Here is a 25294-nt window from a genome sequence, read left to right as displayed (position 1 = left end):
GAAAATGGTAGGGATTGGTATGTAGTATGAGCTATTCTATATTTGGTGAAATTGTCTCCAGTGGCTTTTCTGTGAACTACTTTCCCACCTTTTTTGATGGTGTGCTTCCCAGGAAGCGACCCGGTACGCGAACCGTTGAGCGCCTCGGTTCGCGGACCTTAAGCGTTCCGGGAGTCCACCATTTTGTGTTTCGGTCGAATTATGATACAAGATGGAGGGCAAATAATGTTCAGAATGGGTAGAAGGGGGCACGGTAGACTTATCTTGACCCCCTAGGTTTTGTGAGGGTGGCTGAGGAGGCCCATATGTGCGGAAAAAAAAACATTTTTTTTAAAAATTTCGCGAGGTTAGCTCCCGGTACGCGTACCGGGTAGCGCACCAGGGAGCGTATTTTGTTGAAAATTAGTGAAAATAGTTAGAGTAAAAAAATAATTGTGAGTGATTAGATGTAGGGTAGCTCTGAGAAGAGCTTTTGGGTTTATGGTACATTTAGGTACTTATAAGTAGGTACCAATGCACATTCTTAAATTCAGAGTGAAAACTCTGTTGCCCTCATCTGAGAAGTGAACTCCATCTCCTCTGTAGATATCTTGCATGTAGTAACGCAAGTTATTGTTGTACAGGGAGCCCATTCCATGGTCTCTCATGTAAGCTGAAACAGATTTGTTTACATGCTTCCTCGACTTCTCAATTTGTGGACAAAATTGGTTTGACCACCTCCATTTCTGTCTTTGGCATATATTTGAATATACCAAGGCAGTCTGAGGAAAAAGTGCCATTAATTGCTCAAAGGTGTCCTTTAAAAGCATTTCCAGACCTACACCAGTCAAAGTGCCCAAGTCATTACCTCCACAGTGCACAATTAACAGGTCAGGTTTTGGCAAATGCATAAAGGTTTTCACCAATGGTATCAATTGGTGACATTTTAATCCTCTCTGGCCAAACCACTTAATTTCCACATCTTGTAAATTGAGGTTAGGTAAATTTCTGCTTTCAACGTACCTTTGAGCCCAGTGAATATAACTATGACCAACAATCCAGACAGAAAACATGGTGAGAGAAGGTTCTCCTGCAGTCAGATGAAGTGTGGCAATGAAATGGCAGTTGAAAAAATGTGAGTTTGAAATGAAAAAAACTGTGGAGTTTCTGTGTTCATGAAGTAGTAACAGTGATTGGTGGATTTTGATTGATGAAAACAGAAAGTTAGGGTGTAGAGATGTGTTCTTTGAAAGATGTATTTTGAGTGGTCAATAAAAAATCATTAAATGAAAGAAAGCACTGGATATGCAGGTGCACTGAGAGTTCAGAGTTCAATTGCAACATTGTTGTGTGAATTTGCAAACACCAGAGTTTCTCCAAGAGGTGGTTGCTATGGAAAATAGGCAGAAAGGGCAGAGGGGGAAGGGTTTTCATTTGAAAAAAAGTGAGGGAAGAGTTTTGATTGGGTGACATGAGAAATATGTGTGAAGAATTACACCATTTCTGTGCTTTTGATAGCTGCAGACTCTGGAGTGCATACCTTTTGCTCTGCTGAAGACAAATTGGTGTGTTTCTGAGACTGTTTTCAAACTCAAAGTATTTGCTAAGGTGAGAAAATATTTCTTTACTTTAGATAGAGAATAGTGTGCTTTAAGGAGAAAATTATGATTTATGTGGCGCAATTTGCTAGTAAATATGCTCTCACATGTGCATGGAAATTTTTGATTTTGAATGTTTCTGTTATATAGCCATGTTAAAAGTGACTCAACCATGCTGGAAAGTCAATCAAAAAATGATTTCATGTATTTTAATGACATTTTAAGTCATTTTCTGATGTGCAGTGTTTAGAAATTATGATTTGAAAATCGTTTTTGTGGAAAAGGAATTGTTTTTAAAATCATGACAAGGAAATAATGGTGTATGGTTATTTATAAGGCAATTGACTGTCCTTGATGTTATTTTTCTCATTTTAGTGTAAGACCTTTCTCTGTGGCGCAAATTGCTTGTAAATATGCTCTTACATGTGCATGAAAATTTTAATTATCAATGTTTGTGTTACATAGCCATGATAAAAGTGAACCAACCATGCAGGAAAGCCAATAAAAAAACGCTTTCATGTGTTTCAATGACATTTTAAGTCATTTTCTCATGTGCAGTTTTTTGAAATTATGATCTGAAAATCGTTTTTGGGAAAAAGGAATTGTTTTTAAATTCAAGAGAAGGACATAATGGTGTATGGTTCTTTATAAGGCAATTGACTGTCCCTGATGTTATTTTTCCCATTTTAATGTCAGACCTTTCTTTGTGGCGCAAATTGCTTGTAAATATGCTCCCACCTGTACATTGAAAATTTTGATTTTGAATGTTTATGTTACATAGCCATGTTTAAAGTGACCCTACCATGCAGGAAAGCCAATCAAAATACGCTTTTATGTGTCTTAAGGACAATTTAAGTAATTTTCCCATGTGTAGTGTTTTGAAGTTATGATTTGAAAATCGTTTTTGAGGTAAAGGAATGTTGTTAAAATTTATGTTCGCCATATGCCCCCAAATTTCTTTCTCAGGGTTGCAGCAGGGTGCTCTTGAGACACCCCTGCACTTTTGGAATAAATTCCTAATTTGTGATGAGCAAATTGTTAATCGCAAATTGCACCTTCATTTATATGAGCCTCCTAGCCCATGGAAATGAATGGGTAATTTGCAATTAGCAATTTTCTCATCGCAAATTTGGAATGGTAAAGAATCGCTATTTATTCCTTAAAATTCGCTTTTTTGGAAATGCAAAATAGTTATATGATACATATGGCGGTTGATGTCTAACAAGATAAGAAGCTTATGGATACATTTATGATGACTGGTGCAATGAAGTAGAAATCACTTACTTCATTGGTAGGCCTTTACAATAAATTATCTCCTCTGTATTCTTCATCAAGCATAACTTTAATCTGCAATCCTGAGTAGGCCTCACCTTAAACAAACCTCTGGATAGGCCACATCTTATTGTCATCCTGATTTAATCATTTATAATTCTAGGGACAGATTTATGATAGGTGTATACCTCTTTTGTGCCACTTAGAAAACATTGTCCATGGGGAAATGAATTAAAATGTCATTAAGACACATGAATGTGTTTTTTTTAAACGTTTGCAATTTTTTTGGGTCACTTTCAACATGGGTATGTGTCTGAAACAGTCAAAATCTAAATTTGCAATGCACTGGTGGGAGCATATTTACAAGGAATGTGCTTCATGGGGAAAGGTCTTATAATGTAATATGGGAAAAATGACATTAGAGATACTGAAATGCCTTATAGAGAAGCATACACCATTATGTCCTTGTCATAAATTTGCAAACCATTACTTTTCCCCAAAAACGATTTTCAAATTATATTTAGAAAACAGTGCACATGTGGAAATTACTTAAAATGTCAATAATTCAAAAATTGTGATTCCTTAAATGCAATGTATAAAAAAAAAATATGTAAAAAATGATATTAAGGATTTGGAAACTACCACCAACTTGTAGTTTGTGGTAATTTGCGAATTCTTTTCAAAAAGAATTTTTTTTTTAAAAAAAAAAAGGTCCCATATGACGCCCATACATGCCATTAGGGCATGTAGGTGTGCCATGTGCTCCCAAATTTCTTTTTCAGGGGTGCAGCAGGTTGTTCTTGAGATACCCCTGCACGCTTGAAAAAAATCCTATTTTGTGATGAGCTAATTGCTAATCACAACTTGCAACATTAATTCCTATGAGCCTCCTAGCCTATGGAAATGAATGGGTAATTTGCAATTAGCAATTTGCTCATTGCAAATTAGGAATAGTAAAGAATCGCTATTTATTCCTTAAAATTTGCTATTTATAATATGTAAAATATTTTGATGATACATATGGCAGTTCATCTGTAACAAGATAAGAAGCTTAGGGATAGATTTATGATGAGTGGCGCATCCCCAGGGATGTGACAGTCATCCTGCGCCACTGTTCCGCCACCCATGGTGTGCTGCATTTACAATGCGGCGCAGCATGGGGCAAAAAAGGCACAGATGTGTGACGCATCTGTGCTGTAAAGGTGGCGCATTGCTGGAGTTGTATCGTAAGTGCGATGCAGCTCCAGCAAGGATCAGGGGTGCCCCATCTATACAATGCTGCGTCAAGACCTATGCCAGCTTCAAGCAGGTGCAGGGTTTTGAAGCAGCTTTCTCCTATCTGATTGTAAATGCGGCACACCATGGGTGGTAAAGCAGTGGTGCACATTAACTGGTGCATGCCTGGGGATGTGCCATTTAATATAAATCTGCACTTTAACATTTGAGTATGTGCAGGGGACACAGAGTCGTTGAGGCTTATCCAAGGTTAAGAACAGATGAGTCCTGTCCAGTGAAAAATTAGACATAGGCTTCACCTGCTCAGCATCGCTGGACATGGCTAAATAATAGCTGCAAAATGTTACTCTTGTTAAATAATTTTACTATTATAATCTGTGAGATTTGTCTCTTACTCTGCAACATCTCATTGTTGTTGTCTTTCTTTAAAGATAAAGACAACCTCAACATGAGCGACAATCTGCAATCAGTTGATTTTGACCTCATCATTGAACTTGTAATTGAAACATCAGTGGATGTTGATCCATTGGATGATTTAAATCCTGAGGATGAAGAAGAGCGTGATGAGGATGCAGATTTGTCCGAATTATATGATATAGGATGGGAAGATGACCTGCTTGAGCCTTTGGAATTATAAACATTTATTTTTAAAATTTATAATGAATAAAAAGTAAAAAGGTAAACCGTTTAATTTAAAAATAAAGACACCTTCAAAAACAGGTTATGTGTAGTGTCTTCAATAAAATATTAAAATATGCTCATAAAATTAGATCAGATTCACATATAAAATAGCATAGGTAACATAAATATAAATCTCATTTCTTTTCTGCTACTTCTGTATTGTAAATTTGCAAGGACTAAAAAATCTTCTATTTAAAATGTCAAGTAGTGTGTTATGTTTTTGATCACTATTACTGATTTACTGTTTGATAATATTTTTTTATTAACATTTTTATTATATTTTTCCTCAGATTCAACTATGCCTACAAAAATAAGAGAGATGAAGGCTGCAAAACGTCAAAGACAGCAGGAGAAAAAAAAAATGCAGCAGTCCTCTAACAAAAAGATTTCTCAAGCGATGAAGAAAGCACCGGGTAAGAGCTCTAAATATTTCATAAAAAATATTTCAAATAAAAAAAATATTAGTACAGAAAATGTTTCAATCCATAACAACACAAGTAAATCAAATGGAAAGAAAAGGACAAATGAAAATGTTACTGCTAGAGCAAGAGATAAATCTGTGCATGATAGTAGAAGGAAACAACAGTTTACGGAGATTCGTAAACGAATGTTCCGTAACAGGATAATTGGCAATTTGTTAAAAAATATTAAGAAAGGTCAACAGAAATTAGTTTTTTATAGGAGAAAAAAAAAAGTTGAGAAAGTTATTGATCAGGCTTTTGAAATTAAACGTAAGTTATTTATTTTGATAATCAATAGAATTAGGAAGCTAAACAAGGCAATTTTTGATTTCAAAAGAAATAGTAGATGGAAGAGAATAGTTAATCGTAGTAATTTTTGTGAAGTTTTTTCTGGAGAATGGATACATAGTTCAAGCTGTGAGGCATTTTTTAATGAAGAGAGTTATTTCCAGGATAATGATTTGGTGCATGCAGTTGACATCAGTGGTCGTGCTTATGAAGTGAAAGATGGTTGTCCAGTTGAAAAAGAAAAACTTGTGACAACAGAGGCAGAAGAGTTGTTAGGTAATGAGGTTTTAGGAAGACGTGCTAAGGGTCCTGTGTACACCTGGAAGTGTAGTAGTATTTGCAGTGTGCGACAGGATTCTATCAATTTGCTTTGTGATTTTGTACGGTCATTTAACAAGAAAAGTTTGAAGCAGAAAATGAGGTTGTTGCAAGAATTAGATCCTTGCAGAGTGAGAGAAGTGACAGGTTTGCATGGTCATTCACTGGCTTGTCTTTCCAGGAGAGTATGCCAGAGTGTTTTTCATCATTTCAGGATGCTAGCAGTGCATCATAACAAAGTGAGGAAGTTAGTTAGACTGTTGTATTATGCTAAGAGTCCAGCAATTATGCTGAAACAATTATGTGCTGCTCTTCTGCATGGTTCTGAAATAGATGTGAGGAATATATGTGAAGAAATTGAGTTTTGTTACTTTGGAAGTAAAGAGGAGAATGTTGAAATTGAGCAAGAAATAGAGGGTCATTTGGAAGATACTGTACATGTTTCCAGTACAGATAATTTCCAGAGGGAAATTGCGACGTTTGACATGAAATCAAGTGAGAGGCCTAATTTCACTTGTGTGTGTTGTCGACGCACTTATTATAAGAATCAGACTAAGTTAGTGGATTTATATGCAAAAAGTGAAAGGGAAAATAATAGTGAATGGAAGGATTTTGCAACATACTTGATGGTAGAAAATTGTTTTGATTTGGGATTGGATCAACGTGTGTGTACTTATTGTTGTAACAAATTAAAACAAAACCAGATGCCTGCTAGAGCAGTTCATAATAATCTGGAATTGGTTGAGATTCCTTCTGAATTGAAGGACTTAAATACTTATGAATCTATTTTGATTCAAAGTATCCATCCCTTTCAGGCTATTGTAAGAATGGAGCCAAAGACAGGGAAATTGCCTCCATCAGATTTACAGAGAGGATTAAAGGGAAGAGTTGTTTATTTGCCTCTAGATTTGAAGAAAAACATTAACACAATTGGAGTAGAAAAAGTGGAAGAGGAACCTCTGGTTATCTTAGTTAATGGGGTTCCGACAAAGAATAAGAAAATATGGCAAGATTTAGTAGATGTTAGGAAAGTTAAAAAGGCAACATTGTATTTGAAAAAAAATAATAAATACTATAAGAATGTATATGTTGAAGAAGAGGAAGTAAGTGAGGAAGAGGATAGCGATTTGTGTGCTGGTCAAATTGAGAAAGTAGAACTCTCTACTAGTGAGGAAATATATGAACATTATAGTGTTCATCCTTTGCATTCAAAGGAAGTCATGGGGAATGCTATTGAGTTGTTTCAAATGAAACAAGCCAAAGGGAGTCCCATTAGTGTTTGGGAGCAAAGTTTGGAAGCTCGGTGTTTCCCACAGCTTTTTCCAACAGGTCAGGGAGGAAGATATGATGAGCGACCTCATCAAATTCCTGCTTCTGAATACCGGACTTTGCGATTGTATGCAGGAGATGCTAGGTTTCGACAATGCATTCCATATTTGTTTCATCTCCTGTTTGAAAGCGATCTGTCTGGACTGTCATATGCAGTGAACCACATCTTGAAAAGTGGTATACACATGCAAAACATCTCGGCAAGTGATTTTATGGATAAAGTGAATGTCCAAGATAGTATTTTGGATTCTCACCTGATTAATCTCATGGCGTGTCAGCGTGGTACTAATGAGTACTGGTACCGTCGTCATGGTGATTTAAAATGTATGCTGAGGAACTTAGGTACTCCCACATGGTTCCTCACTCTGAGCTGTGCCGAGTATGGCTGGGAAGACTTACTTGAATTTCTACGAGAGGCAAATGCTAACGTAGAAAACATCGAATTCAAGACACCCGGAGAACTGTGCTCTTTGGATCCAGTCAATGTATGTAGGTACTTCAATCATAGATTTGAAGCTATGATGTCTTTCATCATGAATAAGAAGAATCCACCTCTTGGAGAGGTGTTGGATTTCTTCTGGAGAAAGGAGTACCAAGCAAGAGGTGCTCCTCATATACATATGTTGCTGTGGATCAAGGATGCACCTAAATTTGGAACGGATCCAGATGACTCAGTGATGAGTTTCATCCAACAGTATTCTACGTGTGCTGTTCCAAACGCAAAGGAGAAGAAAAGCCTAAGAGAAAAAGTTCTGCGTTTCCAAAGCCATCGATGTGGAAAGTACTGCCGTCGTAAATTCCGAAACAAGGACAAGTTCTACACTAAATGTCGTTTCGGCTATCCACGACCGGTGATTTCTAAAGGAAGAGTAAACAGTTTGATGTCTTCGCTGCGACACAATGTCATGAAGAAATCACCTAAAAACACTTACAATTTGAAGAGGAACGAAGAGTCCAAGTACATCAACGACTACAACCCGGTGATTTTGTCCATGTGGAATGCTAACATGGATATACAGTTTGTGGCTGATAACTGTATGGCTGTGGCTCGGTATGTGACGTCTTACATCACCAAAAAAGAGAAGACAGAATTGAAGGATATGTGGGAGGACATTTCCCATGAAAAGAGCCTCAGCAAGAAGTTGTACAGTTTCAGTCTGAAGATGTTGTCGCATCGAGAAATCGGAGCGTACGAATGTTCTGACCGGTTGTCTTCAGCAAGTCTCTATGCCAAGTCCAGGAGTATCGTTTGGGCGAGTCTTGGTCTTGCTGCAACGCGTAATCGAGTTCTCAAACCTGTGCGGGAAATTGAGTATTTGGCGGAAAAGGAGCCAAACAGTACCGACATTTTGAAGACCAACATGTTGGATACATATTATCCAAATCGAAGCAGTCACCTCGAGAATGTTTGTCTGTATGAGGTTCTGCAAAATTACATGTTCAAGAGGAACATCAAAGAAGATACTGAGAAAGGAGTGTATGCTGTAATAGGAAGTGAGGGATGTCTGGTGAAGCAAAGAAAATGCCACTTGATAAACCATCGAAAATTGAGTGGCGAATCTCCTGAAAAAAAGGAGTTTTTCTATTTAGCACTTTTGCAACTTTTCAAGCCTTGGCGTGCAGAAGAGGAACTGCTTGGAGATTTCCTCTGTTATGAAGACTCTTTCAATGCCGCCAAGGAGACCATAGAATGTCCTGCTTTTCCCAAATATGTAGAAATGTTGAATGCGGAAATTGAGCAGGAAGCAACAATTGCAGCCGAGATTGCCAGAGACAGTTCTCAGGACAGTCAGAGTTCTGCTTCATTGAGTCAGGATCCACTAGGAGGACCTCTTATTGAAAATGAAGCTGCCACTGCTATGAATGAGGTGGAAAGAGCCATGGCACATGCTCAAGAGGATGTGGTTAACTTAGAAGAGTTGGAAAGGCAACTCAACGTTGAGCAGAGGAAAATATATGACGAAGTTACCATGCAAATTGATCATGGATTAAGTCATGATAAGAAAGAGTGCTCATGTACGTCGTTGAAGCCTGTCCGACTGTACGTGAGTGGAGAAGCGGGAACTGGAAAAAGTTTCCTCATTAAAGCAATTTCATGCTATTTGCAGGAAAGGACAGAGTCATCGCTGTCTTGTGTTGTCACTGCTCCAACTGGACTGGCAGCACATAATATTAAAGGGATTACTTTACATCGTTTACTGATGCTGCCAGTGGAGCATGACAACAAATTAGAATATCACAAGCTATCTGGAGATGCTTGTTTTGAAGTTTCAAGAATCTTGAGGAAAATGAAACTTCTTATCATTGACGAAGTAAGCATGGTTTCCAATGTCATGCTTGCCTTTGTGCATTTGAGGATGCAAGAAGTTCTCAAAACAGAGTATGATGTGTTATTTGGTGGCAAACACATCATTGTTTTCGGAGATCTTCTGCAGCTGACACCAGTGAAAGGGCAACCTGTGTTCAAAATGCTCACGCATGAAGATACCAGGAAGTGCCTAGGCAGCATTGGCAACGTCAATATATGGTTAAACTTCAATTATGCTGAACTGCATGAAAATATGCGTCAGGCAAAGGATGAAGTTTACAAGACTATTCTACAAGATGTTAGAATTGGAAAAGTGACCGAGCATGGAAAAGAAGCTTTACATGCACGATTACTGTCAAATTTATATCCAGAACAAGATGTTGTGCCTGAGAATATTTTTCAGAAAATTACTGATAAGAAATCTGGAATATGTTTGATGCCAACTCTTGCAGAATGTGCCAAATTTAACAACAAAATGTTGCATTTAGAAAAGCAAGAGATTGTGAAAGTGGAAGCTATTGATAGAGTACAGCATATGGGATCAACAATTATTTTGTCTGAGAATCTGAAATCAAAATTGGATTCATTAGAGAAGACTATATCTAAAACTGCAGGTTTTGAAAAGACTCTGAATGTGTGCTTGAACTGCCGTATAATTTTAAGAAGGAATTTACATGTTGAAAGAGGTCTGGTAAATGGATCAATGGGTAATGTTGTTGATTTTGTGAAATACAGAAATAGAGATGGAATTGAATTTTTAAAAATTAAATTTGATGGCATTGAGGAAGTACAGCTAATTGCTCGTTGTTCTGCTAGATTTTTGCTTGTAAAAGACTTATATGTTCGCCGTAAGCAGTTCCCTGTTTGCTTGGCATATGCGGTGACAATTCATAAATCGCAAGGTTTAAGTGTAGACACTGCATTGGTGAATATTGGCAGTTCTGTGTTCAAGGAGGGTATGGCATATGTGGCATTGTCACGAGTTAGAACTTTATCGGGATTGTACTTGATTGAGTGTGATGTCAGAAACATTTGTGCAGATCTAGATTGTGTTAAGGAATACAATAGGTTAAGAAGAGAGTATGCGCCACATTTGCCTCAGTTTCCTTTGTTTGAGAAACGTCTGGTAGGCCGGAAACGAAGAAATGAGAACAATACTGGGGAGGTTGTAGCAAAAAGACAAAAAGTGAATGAACCTAAAATTACAAGCAGAAACAAAGAGGATTCTGTTGAAGATGTTGTTGGTTTTCAGTTTGAAAACAGTTCTGGTGTCAACTGCTATGCTAATGTAGTAATGAATGTTTTGTTTTCTCTAAAAAATGTAAAAGAAGAGATTGTGGTCAATTCTGATCAAAGATTTTGCAGTTTGTTGAATTCTGTGTTAGAGAAATGTAGCACAGATAGAACAAAAATAGAAAGTGTGTCTGAAATTCGAAACCTGTTAGACAGATGTTCAGGGCAAACACAATTCTCTCAAAATATTCAGCAAGATTGTCAGGAGTTTTTAATGTATATGCTTGATGTATTACATGCTGAAGGTGTAGATGTAGATCAGCTGTTTGGGCTTTCTTATCAATGGCAGCATGACTGCGAGAACTGTATGGTATCAAGTACTACTAGTGTAGACTCAGAAAGATTTATATATTTAACTTTGCCAGACAGTAAATCAGTCTCCTTTAATAAGCTAGTAAACGCTGCTAATCACAGCATGGAGTGTAGCCAATGTAAATCTGAAATGATGTCCACATTATTTATACGAAAATATGGCCAGTACGTCATTTTAATGTTCCAACGATGTAGGCCTGATGGAACAAAATTGACAACTTTAATAAAAAAATTTGTAGCTTCGCAGTTGTCAATATCAGGAAGGACTTTTGTAACTACAGCAATTATATATCATGACGGCCCTTCAATATCATCAGGACATTACACAGCTTATTTAAAGTCTAGAAATGGATGGTCATTCTGCAATGATTCTGTTTTAATTTTCAAAAAAAAATTGCCGTATGACCTTAAAAACTCTTACCTGGTGTTTTTAAAACCAAAATTTTAGGAAAATAATCTCGGGATATGATCTGTGGAATTTCAAGAAGTTCTAATGGCTCCTACACAATTTGGCCTTGAGGATAAGTGTAGTTCAGAGACATAACTTCTAATCAAAGGATTGGACATTATGGAGATGTATGTGCACTTTAAATGAGTTCAGAAAAATTGTTTCTTTTCATAAGCTAATTGAAGCAGCCAATCAAAACATGGAGTAGAGGGAATGTAAGTCTGCAATGCTGTCTACTGTTTTACATTGCTTTGTGATTAAAAGTGATGTAGAGAATTAAATAATTGTAGTACTCATAGAGGTAGTGTAAGTCTGCTTCATATTAAGCAGTATCAGTGTCATAGGAAATGTAGAACATGACTGACCAAGAAGGGGAAGATATTATTATTCCAGGATTGTGAAAATGATCTTCAACATTTTAATTCTGAAAGTTGCGGAAATGCCAAATGATGGGATTGGCTTACAAGAAATCCAAGAGTTATAAATATCTCTGACTAGATTTGGCCTTGTGGAAAATAGTGGTAGAGAGCAAGAAGTCATTTATTGCATGTAACGTGTTTTTAAAAACGATGGAGCTTTTCTTTCAGAAAGTGGCGGGCTGAAAGTAATAACAGCACAAAAGAGTGTAAGCTGTTTATAGGACATCCTTGGACGTCATGGAAAGTAAGTTAACTTTAAGGAGTTCTGAATTTTATTTTCTGATGTTGTATGGGTTTTTTAAACACAATCATTTTGATTGTGTTTTTTTTTCCCCGCTGTTACATGATGAATACCTTCAAGTCACTGTTTTTAGTGAATTTTGATACATTCTGAGAACAGCAAAAATAAACCATTTAACATGTATAATTAATTCTGTACTGTTTGCATTTATGATGTATATGTAGAACTGTGTAGGAGGCATGGAGAAGGTGAGTTTTCTGTAAGTGTTAAATTTATTGTATGCAGTGCTGCACTTCTACGTAATCTTTCATATGCTGGACTACATCTGCACAATGAGATACCTAAGCAAAGGAAACACAAGTGATGTGATTGTGAAATGAGCAAAATAAATTGCACATATTTCAATTACATCACTTGAGTTTCCTATCATTACGAATCACATTGTGCAGATCAAGTTTAGGTCTGTCCAGGGAAACATAGGAGGTTTCTACTTTGTTGAAGAGTGCAGTGGACATGACTCACTTCATTAGTAGACTTTCACAGATATTATCTCCTCTGTACACTTCAACAAGTGTAAATCTCATCTTGAACTCTGAGTAGGCCTCACCTCAAACAAATCTCTGGATAGGAGACATGTTATTGGCATACTGAAGCGACACTTTTCTGAAACAAGAGCAATGCAAAAGATGCACCATGTTTTAAGATAGTCCTCACTTCATCTGCATCAAGATACTGTTAGTTTAAAATGTATATCTTTAGCATTGTGTAGAGGACCTGGAGAAGCAGAAGCTTCTGTCAGTGTCAAAGTTGTTGAAAAACTATTTGTCCTTCAATATTTTCCCTTGTCTTTTGTAATTTTTAAATACATATTTTAATTTTTTTTTAAATGTTGGTTCTCTCTTTCACAGATTGAAAGTATAGAAATAAAATGTGATTAATTTAACAGCAATTACAAGGTAAATAGTTGTACTCTTTTCGTTACATTTCTATCACATTCACCTACTATTAGATCCACTGCTTCACTTCTTTAATCCTCAGTTTCCTGCCTTTGCTACTTTCCTCATTCCTTTCTCTATTACCTATTTACTCAACTCCTTCCACTCTTTTTCTCAGTCCCTCTGTTCTCATAGTTTCTCAGTCTTGTTCACTCACTCCATCTCTATTACTCTTAGTGTCTGTGAATTACTTTCCCAACTTTTTTTTTTTGGGGACCGCTTCCTGGGAAGTTGCCCGGTTCGCAAACCAGCAGCGTTATGGCAGTCCACCATTTTGTGTTTCGTTCGAATCAAGATACAAGATGGAGGGCAAATAATGTTCAGAATAGGTAGAAGGGGGCACGGTAGATGTATCTTGACCCCCTTGGTTTTCTGAGGGTGGCTCAGGAGGACCATAGTTCTTCACTCTTGTTCACTCTCTCTGTTTCTATTAATGTCACTGTTTATGACTGATCAAAAAAATGTTTTTTAAAAAAGAACAGTAACTATAAGGGAAGGAAATAGACAGTTATGTTAAAAGAAAGACAGCTAAAGGGAGTAAACTAACGATACTGTTACCTACAATCCACTGCTGTTGATGTTACTGACCATGTCATGAATGATGTAATATGTGAAATCATCAACAGTGGATTGTAGGTAACAGTATCCTTATTTTACTCCCTAGAGCTGTCTTTCTTTTAACATAACTGTGTATTTCCTTCCCTTATAGTTACTGTTCTTTTTTAAAAAATATTTTTTTGGTTAGCTTCCGGTACGCGTACCGGGTAGCGCTCCGGGAGCGAACTAAGAGAAATACAGGTTGGCAGAGTTCCAAATTTTCTACTAATTTTTTTATAATGGGGAGTTAGTTCTGAAAAGAACTTTTTTTTTTATGTTTTTGTTGTTTTATATTTTTTTTAGTATTTTTTGAACATTTTTTTACTTTTTTTGTATTTTCTGAACGTTTTTAAAAATTTTTTGGTTTTTTTGGGGGGGGGGGAAACAAAAACGATCCATTATAAAGGGCTCAACAGGAGCAAAAAAAAAAAATGAATTTATTTTTTGGTGCGTTTTGTGCAAACATTAATATGATTTTGAATTGCTCGCAAAATCAAAGTGATGCTACTTTCTCTGTAGCAGATGAAAGCGCCACATTCCACGCACACTTGTTTTACGTGACCAAACAACATTTGGATGTTTGCAATCACCTCCCTCGCCTCTGGTCCCGACACCTCTGGAACCACCGATCTTCTTGCCATTTGGAGGGGATGTTGTTGTTGGTCACGTAGCTGGGCAGCACTATAGTTATTTGGGTGCCACCTACTCATATGCCGATGCATAGTATGATTCCCATAACTATATTTTTTATCGGTGCCCCTTGACAATCTGTCACCGCATATGCGGCAAAACACGTAACGAGCATTCACTTTCTTTTGCCCCTTAGGAATTCTGTAGAATTGCCAGATATAATTCTCCTGTCGATTGTACCTCCTGGGCTCCTCTGGCAAAAACTCATGCTCTTCCTCCTCTTCCTGTTCTTCCTCTTCTTGCAGAATTACTTCTGCAGGTGGTCCTCTCTTTCTTGGATTTGGTGGAGGTGGTGGGCTAGCACCAGCTGAAGCTACTAATGAAGCCATCACAAAGTCTCAATAAAGGGTCTTTCTCTCAGCAAGATGAAAGTCAGAGTGATGAAAGAAGGAGGGGTTTTCATCATTTGGGAAAAACAAAAGTTCTAAACCAATGACAAGTGTCCATTTTAGATCACATGACCTTGTATTACATCATTAGGAAACCAAAAGTGAAATGAACCAATGAAAAGTGTTATTATCGAGTCACATGACCTGCTATGTTTACATTACGCGGTCGGCGCCGCGCCGCGGATCGCTTCCGGTTCGCGTACCGGTGCGCTTCCGGGTACGCAAACGTAGCACGTAATATGACGTATTACGCGAGAACGCGAAACGTCATGCTGACGCGAAGCGTCACCATGTTGTTTTGTAACGCGAGAGGTGCGCAAAAGGAACGTTTACCAGTTCGCGTACCGGGTCGCGCCTCCGGATTGAGCTAACGGGAAGCTAACCGGTACGCGTACTGGGAGCGAAACAAAAAAAATACAAAAAAAATTGTATAAAAAACATGTAAAAAATATTTTTCTTTTTAAAGAATAATACATTGTAAAGGTTTTGATATTAGCTATTAAAAAACCAATGAAATTCACTGAAAAAACCATAGGTTATAGACCATATATAGTTAGGAATTAGCATTTACAAAACCTTGAAAATTCACTGAAAAAACCATAGGTTATAGACCATATATAGTTAGGAATTAGCATTTAAAAAACCTTATTTTACTCACACAAAACCATTGAAATTCCATATATAGTTAGTTGCACTAACTATGTATCGCGCACCCGCAATCCACTGCTGATGATGTCACATATTACATCATTCATGACATGGTCAGTGACATCACTGATGACATCACTGATGACATCTCAAATGACATCACTGATGACATCACTGATGACATCATCCAGTGACTGTGTGTTTCTGTAAAGTTTAAATATGTTTTAGATATTGAAGAATGAGTAGATGTATAACTGTCTGGACGAAGGATTTAGTAGGTGCATGACTGAATGTATGAGTGAGTGATTAAATGTGTCTCACTGAGTGCATGGGTTAGTGACTAAACTGTCTTAATTTGTGCATCATTATGTCTGTTGTTCTGTAAACTACTGCATGTGTTGATCAGTAGCTATATGATTAACTATATGGGTTATTGATTGATTGTCCAAGTATTTGTATGGGAGACTGAGTGTGTGTGTGGCTGGCTGGGAGGTGTGTGACTCTGTGCAGATCAATGTGTACTTGTATCAATGATTGTATAAGAAAGTAAGTATGTGTTACTATATGTTTGAAAATGTAAGGTGCTCTATGTTTAACTGTATAGACAAGAAAATGGAAGTGTGATTGATTCTTTACAGGACTGACTAGGTGTGTGAGTAACTCCATGGATGAGTGGCAGAGTGTGAGTGTCTGTATAGGTGTATGAGTGCATATGATAGTGTTGTAAAGATGAGTGATTGTATGTATGAATGATTGTATGGGTGAATGAGTGAATGTGTGTGTAGACGTAGGAATCAGTGAGTACGTATGTAGTAACTAGTATTGGTGTGTCAATGGTTTCAAAAATTATACTCTGTATTTAACACTGGGTGAAACAGAGGTTATATTAAAATGTGAGGAGATGCATTGTATTGTCACATGAATGATATCATCAGTGATGTGGTCATTGATGTCAAATGAGATGTCATCAGTGATGTCATCAGTGATGTCATTTGAGATGTCATCAGTGATGTCATCAGTGATGTCACTGACCATGTCATGAATGATGTAATATGTGACATCATCAGCAGTGGATTGCGGGTGCGCGATACATAGTTAGTGCAACTAACTATATATGGAATTTCAATGGTTTTGTGTGAGTAAAATAAGGTTTTTTAAATGCTAATTCCTAACTATATATGGTCTATAACCTATGGTTTTTTCAGTGAATATATATATATATCTCACGCCCCCGTCGATGCACTGATGATGATGTCACATATTCACATATTACATCACTCATGACATGGCCAGTGACATCACTGATGGCATCATCCACTTAATCTCTGATGCACCTACTCACACCCTAATATAACCTTTTATACACCAACTCTAAAATACAGACTATCATTCTCGGAACCATAGACACACCAATACCAGTTAGTACATACCCAGTCACTGATTCAAAGGTCTACACACACATCTACTTACTCACCCATACATGCAGTCACTCATAAATACAGCCACTATTATATGCACTCATACATCCATACAGACACTCACACATCATCACTCACCTATAGAGTTACTCACACACCTAGTCAGTCACCCAAAGAGTCAATCACAATGCTATTTACTCACCTATACAGTTATACGCACACCACCTCATTTATTCACAGATACTAACATATACTTACTCTCTTATACAATCACTGACACCAGCACACACTCATCGATACATCCAATCACAATCACTCACTTTCACATTCAATCACTTATATACTCCAACACTCACATATACTGCCATTCACATATGCAGTTACTCACACATATACCACTGAGACATCCATTCACTCATCAACACAGCCATATGAACACTCACTCACCCATACAGCCCCTTGCAGACGCACTCATGAACCCATACATCCAGTGAATCACTCACTCACACATCCATGCAGGTAGTCACCCACACCACACATACACTCAGGCACCCATACATGTACTCAGACAATCAATCAATAAACCATATAGGCACTCATGTACCTATTCACCAACCCATGCAGCCACTTATACACCAACTGATAGACTGATACAGACTTTCACACAGAATAGTCACTCACCCATAGATTCACCCAGACATATATAATCACTCACTTATACAGTCAGTCACACACTGACTGAATCATCATATATATATATATCACATTCTTAAACGTTTTAGAAACACTCACAGTCACTGGATGATGTCATCAGTGATATCATCGGTGATGTCATTTGAGATGTCATCAGTGATGTCACTGACCATGTCATGAGTGATGTAATATGTGACGTCATCAGCAGTGTATTGCTGGGGCGTGAGTTATAGTTAGCTCTGCTAACTATGATGGCTGAATTTCTCTGGTTTTGTACGAGTGAAATGTCAGACTATCTATAACGTCCCTGAAACCTGTGGTTTTTTCAGTGAATTTTGTATATATGTATTTAATCTCCTCTCACTCTTACAAGGAAGGAATCAGCACTCAGGTTGTACTTTGGAAGTATTTAATCTGCAAAGGACGCGAACCACGAGTTTCGGCTCATTTGAACCTTCATAATGATACAAGACGTCATTGTAGCTTCCTTATTTAAATGTACAAATGCCTCCAGTTGCCAACATTAACAAAGAACTACATATTGCTTTAATCGAAAAAACTGGTGGCCATATTGGCCTGGTCAAGATGTAAAATTGCGGAATTGATACAATAAAGAAAAGATAACAAGTGTTAATATGCACACAATGTCATTTCAGCATATCAAATTTCAAAAGCTTTATTTCGACATGATTGTCATAAAAGCAACACATAAAACATCACTGTACATTACACTATAAATAATACATGGACATCACATAGTAAAAAAATTATTAAATACCTTGTATCTGTCATTCTTAAAATACGAATATCTTACTTAAAAATGGATCAGTTAACATTGATTTAAAAATTACTACATGATTAAAAAGATTTCATGTAAAGCACAGGAGATTACTAGCTATCAGCATGAGGTAAGAAAGTGCGAGTGCGTATTATCCACACCCATTTTAAAAATGTGGCAGTTGCTACAGCTATGCAGGGTGAACAGTCAGACTCTAGTATTCTTAGGGCATCTTTATGCTTCCGTGTGCCCAAGTTTAAACAGATGGGTTTTAACCATTTGCGGTGCACGGCACAGTAGAGAGGACATTCAAAAAATATATGTGCTATGGTCTCAACCTTATTTTTACAGTTATGACATTTATCACTTCCTAGTAATGCCCATTTAGAGCTAAAGGCTTTTACTGTGAGTGTACCAACTCTAAATTGGAAGTACAATTTATGGTCTTGAGGCCTTTCAATGATATCCCAATATGCCTCACACTGGGGGAGTAGTTTAAAATCAAGGAAGCGGCCAGTTAGGTTGGTGCTGGTACTACCCATATGGACTCTCTCCCAGACCATTACCCAATATTTTTCTTTCAAAAGCTTTTTTGATGGGAATGTTATTGTGCCAGAATCTTCCCATAGCTGGATAAATCCCAAATCTTTTAGAAGTATTCTTAGTTCATTAAGCCACTGGATTACATGGAATCTGTCTGCCTTCATTACATCTCTCAAGGCTATTGCATAATGAGCCAATTCTGGGGTGGTGCAAATACGCCTCCAGTACAATAGTGGCCTCAGTCTCGCTATATCAACCACATTTTGCCTGCCTAAATCAAACATCAGCGGGACTGTGGGGATGCTTTGCGGAGCGCCAACCAACCCTCGTAGAAATTTCCTCTCTAATATTGCCAATTGGGTTAGATTAGAAAATCCCCAAAGCTCTGATCCGTACAAGGTGGCGCTTAATACTTTTGTTTGGTAAATCTCCAAGACAGGTGTGATAGGCTTTGTAAAGGAAGTTTTGTGTTTGGATGCTAGGGCTCCCGCAAGTTGATGAAATTTCAAGGTGGCCATGTCTGTGTGGCATTTCCACCCCATATTACTCTGCGGTGAGATGCCCAGATAGGTAAAAGCCTCCACTTCCTCTAGGGGGATGTTATTAAGGATAATTTTACCTTTGAATTTTTTCCGTGAAGTGGAGAAGTGTGGCTCAATGGTTAGAGCGGCAGACCCTGATGCAGAGGTCTAGCCCGGGACCAGGGTTCAATTCCCCGCCTCAGCGGGTCTTGGGCTCAAAAATTCCACGGACCTGATAATTCTCGCCTCGGTGCCTATTCCAATCATGGAGTCCCACTCTGCAACTCTGGGCAATAGCTTGCTTAATCTCCACAACGGCCCCCACAACGCTAAGGATGCCTGGCCTCCACCTTGGGGGTGCCCAGGAGTGGGCACGTCACAGGGAAAGCCAGGATGGGTTCCACAGCGGTTTTCGTACAAGCGCCTTGAGACCCATGCGGGTGAGTAGTGCGCTATACAAGTATCAATTTACAAAGACTTGAACTTGGTTTTTAGAGGTGTTAATCTCAAGTCCACGCGATTCACAGAATGCCCCAAAAATATTAACAGCATTCTGCAACTCACTTGGAGTGCGCGAGATGATCAGCGTATCGTCCGCATACATAAGTACTGGGACAGGCGCATCTGTGGGAGATCTGCTAAGGTGGTCCACTATACTGTTAATGTACAGTGAAAATAATGTAGGAGCCAAGACGCATCCCTGTCGGACGCTTCGCTTGACAGGGAATGCGTCAGTGACCTCACCCTGGCCTCCCCATCTAATTCTTGCAAAATTGTTCTCGTGCAACCGGACAACAAGGGTCAACAGCTCGGGGGGCATTCCTTGATCAGCCAAGACCTTCCACAACATGGGACGAGGGACTAGATCAAAAGCTGATTTAAGGTAAATGAAAAACTTGTAATGTGACTCCTTAGATAAAACAACGTTCCTCCAATATAATGCAATGAAATAAAAAACCTGATCTACCGCGCCGGTGCTGGGACGAAAGCCAGCTTAAAATGGGGATAAGACATTGTGCTCCTCTACCCATATAAGTTTTTGGGCTGAGTCTATTAGACTGATTGGTCTATAGTTACTTGGGAGGGATTTATCACCCTTTTTGTAGACTGGTATAATTTCAGCTCCTTTCCAAGAAGAAGGGATAGGAGCACCCATTGCCACTGCATTAGCTAGTAAGAAAAAGTATTGACACCAAGTCAACCTGTCACTTAGAAAAACATCGGCAGGAATGCCGTCCATGCCCGGGGCTCTACCATTTGTTACACAATCTAGCGCTGTGCTCACATCCTTTAAGGTAAAAAGCTGGGAATAATAAACAATGGGTGGTGCTGGTGGAGGAACTCCTTCCATTTCTCTACGGGCATATTGAGGTTTAAAGACGTCCACCCACTCGGATTTAGCGACATTATTTTGCGGGGGTTCAGCTATTCCTCCCCTATCCCATTTTATAATATCCCAGAACTTCTTAGAATCTTTTGCAGAGCATGCGGACTTCAGATCCCGCCATCTGTCTTCATCCCATTGTCTTTTCGCAGCGCTTTGTGTACGTCTGTATAGGTCCCTTGCCTTTCTTACTCTACAGGGATTTTTCGACCTGAGTTCTACACTCAGGTTCCTACGGGCTAACTTACATGCTTCGTTATACCAACTGGCCGTGTACAACCTGTTCCCTCCCTTAACCATTTTTGCAGTTTTACTAAAAAAGGCTTTTAGTCTAGAAAAAAGCTTTGAGTGAGTCTCTAGCATAATTTTAGGGAAGTTCAAACTACGGATTTGTGGTGTCAAAAGGGCTAACTCACTAACCACCTCAAATTTAAGTGCCTCTAATTTCGTGGTATTCTCAATAAATTTACCCCATTTAATGTGACGCATGTTATTTGAGGGGACAATTTCTAGTGTCTCCATCCCCCCCCTTGGGGTATCCTCTCTAACCTTCTCATGAGTCTGAAATGTAGCACAAAGGGGATTGTGGTCACTCTCCGACCTAGGTTTAACAACCATGTCTACCAAATAGTGCCATGTGCGCATGTCCACTAACAAGTAATCTATTTGGCTGCTATGCCTTCCATTATTGAAGGTGGTTGCTCTATGACGATCAGAAGGTGTTCTTCCGTTAGCTGCTCTAAGCCCTCTACCCAGGCACATACCCTTTAATTGTATTGCTGCAGCAGTCCATTTCTTGACATTGGGATCTTGCAGTAGGGGAATTCCCCATCTGCTATCCTCATCTCCAGTAAGGGTCTGCTCTTCATAACCAAGTGGTTCAAATGTTGTATTAAAATCACCACCCGTTATAGATATTAGTTGCTTCGGTAGGGCTTCGAGCTGAGAATCGAGAAGATCTATTACTTCAGATTTTTTACCTTCTTCTTGCCCCCTGGCATAGACATTTGAGAGTGCCACCCTAAAACCATTTGGCCAATTCAGAGTGAGTGTCATGAAATCATGTGATGAGAGTGGTAGTTGATGCGCTTTACATCTCATGTTCTGGCGCACCCAAATGATAAGCCCACCTATAGGCCTGCCTTTAGATTTTTTTAATGCAGGAACATAAAAATTGAGAAACCTCAGGCGGAAGACAGGAGTGATTGACCATGTTTCCTGAAAAAGGATGATATCATGGTCATCTATGAACTTGCCCCATTCGGGATAGAATATCTTGTTTCCAATTCCCGCTAGATTCCATGTGAGCAGGGACAATCTTTCCTCGTTTTGGAGCGTGGTAGTAGGAGTTAAACAACGCTCCCCTTCTGAAACACCACCCACTCCCTCGATTACTTGCTCTAGTGGTCTAGGACAGGGGGACACCAATGTATCACTAGTTATGATGCGAGACACACTCTCCCTAGTTGAATACAAGCTTTTGGCAGGCTGGCGGATACTAGCATGAGAAGACCCTCTGGCCACTTCCAGCAATTCTGGCCGATTTGTCGATAGTTGCTGTTCTGTACTAGTGGTTACCCTACCCTGATCCTGTGGATCGTACAGTCTACTATGAAGGAATGTTCCTTCCAGACAATAGGTATGATTCCCACACAGTCAATCAGATTCCTCCAGGTCCGTCAAAGCCTCATAGCGATTTATCATGTGAATACCACTCAGCCTTGGTGTATTAACTCTCTCAAGCCTCCTTATTGGGTGGTGGCGGCTCGGTCCAGATCTTGTTAAATTTGTAGCCCACCACCTTCTGTCATAGAAGAACTCTAATGTTAATGGAATGACTTGTGAGTTCCTTATTAGGGAGGATGTAAGTTAGCCAATACTTCTTTCAAAACCTGGGGGCTCGAGAAGTTCACTGCTATGCAATCACCTTTGTATTTTTTCCGGTGATCCCCAAGCCATGATACCCTTTTGGCCATTATGATTTCCCCTGCCAGTTGCTGTTTACCCCTAGGGGATATCCTCATGTTATTAGTCAACCAATATAGGGCTTTATCAATTAAGGAGGCTGTTGTTTCTACTTGATCACTTCCTAAGTGGGGAGCGTTAGCCAAAACAAGTACTAAAGGTAATGCTTCTTGGATAAATTGAAATGACTCTCTCACAAAGGGGAGAGCAGCATGCGAATCAGTAGTGGCGCCTCCATCATTGGTTACAGCAGTGGTATCTGAGGGCACTTTAACCCGGGTTGCAGTTTCACTTATGTTATTTCCATCATCTATGCTCACAGGGTTTTGGTTACTTGATCCTGTTCCCTCCGTAGTTGTATTACCCTTCGATGAAAGGGCTACGTCTATCTGCCCCTTTAGGGTAGCTAGCTGGGTTCCCTGTGCCTGGTGCGGTACTGACCCTACTGTGGGAATGTTGGGCTGAGCTACCAAACCTTCTCTTTGCTCTATGGCGGTTATCCTATCTTCAATTTTCAACAGCCGTGACATGATGGGGGTTAAGATATGATCTAACTTATCTTTGAGTTTTGCCCGTATGGTGTTAGCTAAATCCTCTAATGTAAGTTGAGGAATCGGGGGTGGGGGTTTAGATGGTTTTGATCTAGCTATAACATGGCTCATTCTCCTCTGTTTAGCCTTTCCTGGCGGTACCAGCCCCCCAGCCCTGGTGCATCGTCTCACGACCGGGGTTGGTGGCGAGGAGATGCAAGATAAAATATCTTCAACCAACCCCACAGGAGAGGCGTTTAGGGACTGGCTGTGGCTATTTTTTGAAACAGATGGTGAATCAACATGATCTAGTAAGTCCCGAGGAATACCTGGGGATTCAATCTGGATTTCAGGGGAGTTATGTATCATGACCGTGATGGCCACAGATGGTCAGGCCTTGTCCCGGGCTTCTCCCGGCGTGCTCCCGCGCACGTCCGCGGGACGAGGAACCAATGGAGCCTTTATGCGCCTCCTGGCGCTTCCATGTGACGTCCGCGGCGTCCTGGCCACTGGTGGGGCTGCTGGGAGGTGTAGTCACAGGAGTAGAAGGTACCGAGCGGAGCAAAGCCCGACCCACAGGTGCTACCACAGGAATGCAGGACTCGGCGGAGCCAAGCCCGGCCGTGCTGATGAAGCGGAGCAAAGCCCGGCCCTCAGGAGCGAGTGCAAGCAGCAAGTAGAATTCCCCCATTTCAGCATATCTTGCCCCGTGACCACCACACCTGTATGTTCGTCAACGTGACTTATTAATAATAAACATACTTAGGATTGCAAATATCAACATAAATAATGGACTACACAAATTACTTAAAAGTGAAAGGCTATTGGCCATATTGATCTGGGCACGTTGGGGATTATAATGGTTCTTACACGAAAGAAAAGAAAAAAAGGGGTGTTAATACACACACTATCCCTAAATAAAGTTCTAGCGATTATAGTTGTATTACATTCACAGCTCATTTGAGATGTCATGAGTGATGTCATGAGTGATGTAACTGACCATGTCATGAATGATTAAATGTCTGAGGTCTTTAGCAGTACATTACGGGGCGTTAGTTATAGTTAGCTCAGGTAACTATAACTGCTGAATTTCACTGGTTGTGTATTAGTGAAATCTGAGTTCAACTATAACGTCCCTGTAAACTTTGTTTTTTTCAGCAAATTTCTAGTTTTTTTTAAACGTTAAATAAGATGCCTATCACAATGGATGGTGGGGGTTGGAAGCAGGGCCTAGCCTGGCATTGTGCTGCCCCCACTCAAACTTGCTGCTCCTGTCTCCCTCCTCCTAGCCATCCATTGTCCAAGTCCATGTCCCTGCTCTTTTATTACAGCTCTGTGTGACTGTTGTTCTGCCACTGGCCGTCCCACCTTCTCTGAACAGTTAGCTTGCTGCCCCATCCACCTCCTCCCCATACTCTGTTGTCTGAATCCATGCACTAGCCTCCTCCCTCCTGTAATGCATGGTCTGATGTGCTGCCACTGCCCTCCATTTAGCATGATGTCCCAGTCCACTCCTCCTGCCCTCCATTGCCCAATTCTATGCCCCATCATTAACCTCCTGCTTAGCCTCTGTGCTTAGCCTGCTGCCCCTACTCTCCTTCTGTAGGAGAGTAGGGTCTGCTTTCCTATGGTCACCCCAATTTTTGCTTTTTGCTTCACTGGTTTTCGACTTAATGTGGCTGTGGGCCTGCTAATCAGACCCACAGCCTGCTGTTCTCTCTCTAAATTCATATCCATGTACTATAGATACATCACCAATTTGGTACTGGACACCTTATCAGCCCCTGTACAGTGCACTTTAGGTGCCCAGGGCATAGGTGCATCCAAGGCCTACCAAGGGCTGCAACATATCTTTTGCCACCCCTGGCTGGCCATGCAAATCGACACAACTGGCTGTTCACACAGCTGGGGCAAGGTGGTGTAATCACCCCTTGCTTAGATGTAGTATATCTATGTCTAA

The 25294-nt window shown here is 39.6% G+C and overlaps 1 long non-coding RNA gene across 1 annotated transcript; it reads left to right on the top strand.

The window, feature by feature from the left end:
- Positions 1 to 5055: 5055 nt before the first annotated feature.
- On the top strand, positions 5056 to 13139 carry LOC144761678 (uncharacterized). Its single transcript, XR_013595842.1, has 3 exons — positions 5056 to 5179; positions 12111 to 12186; positions 13092 to 13139. It is a non-coding gene; the product is annotated as an uncharacterized LOC144761678 (long non-coding RNA).
- Positions 13140 to 25294: the final 12155 nt, after the last annotated feature.

This window comes from Lissotriton helveticus, chromosome 6 (assembly GCF_964261635.1).
Source record: "Lissotriton helveticus chromosome 6, aLisHel1.1, whole genome shotgun sequence".
NCBI lineage: Eukaryota > Metazoa > Chordata > Amphibia > Caudata > Salamandridae > Lissotriton > Lissotriton helveticus.
This window is presented reverse-complemented; position numbering and strand designations above follow the sequence as displayed.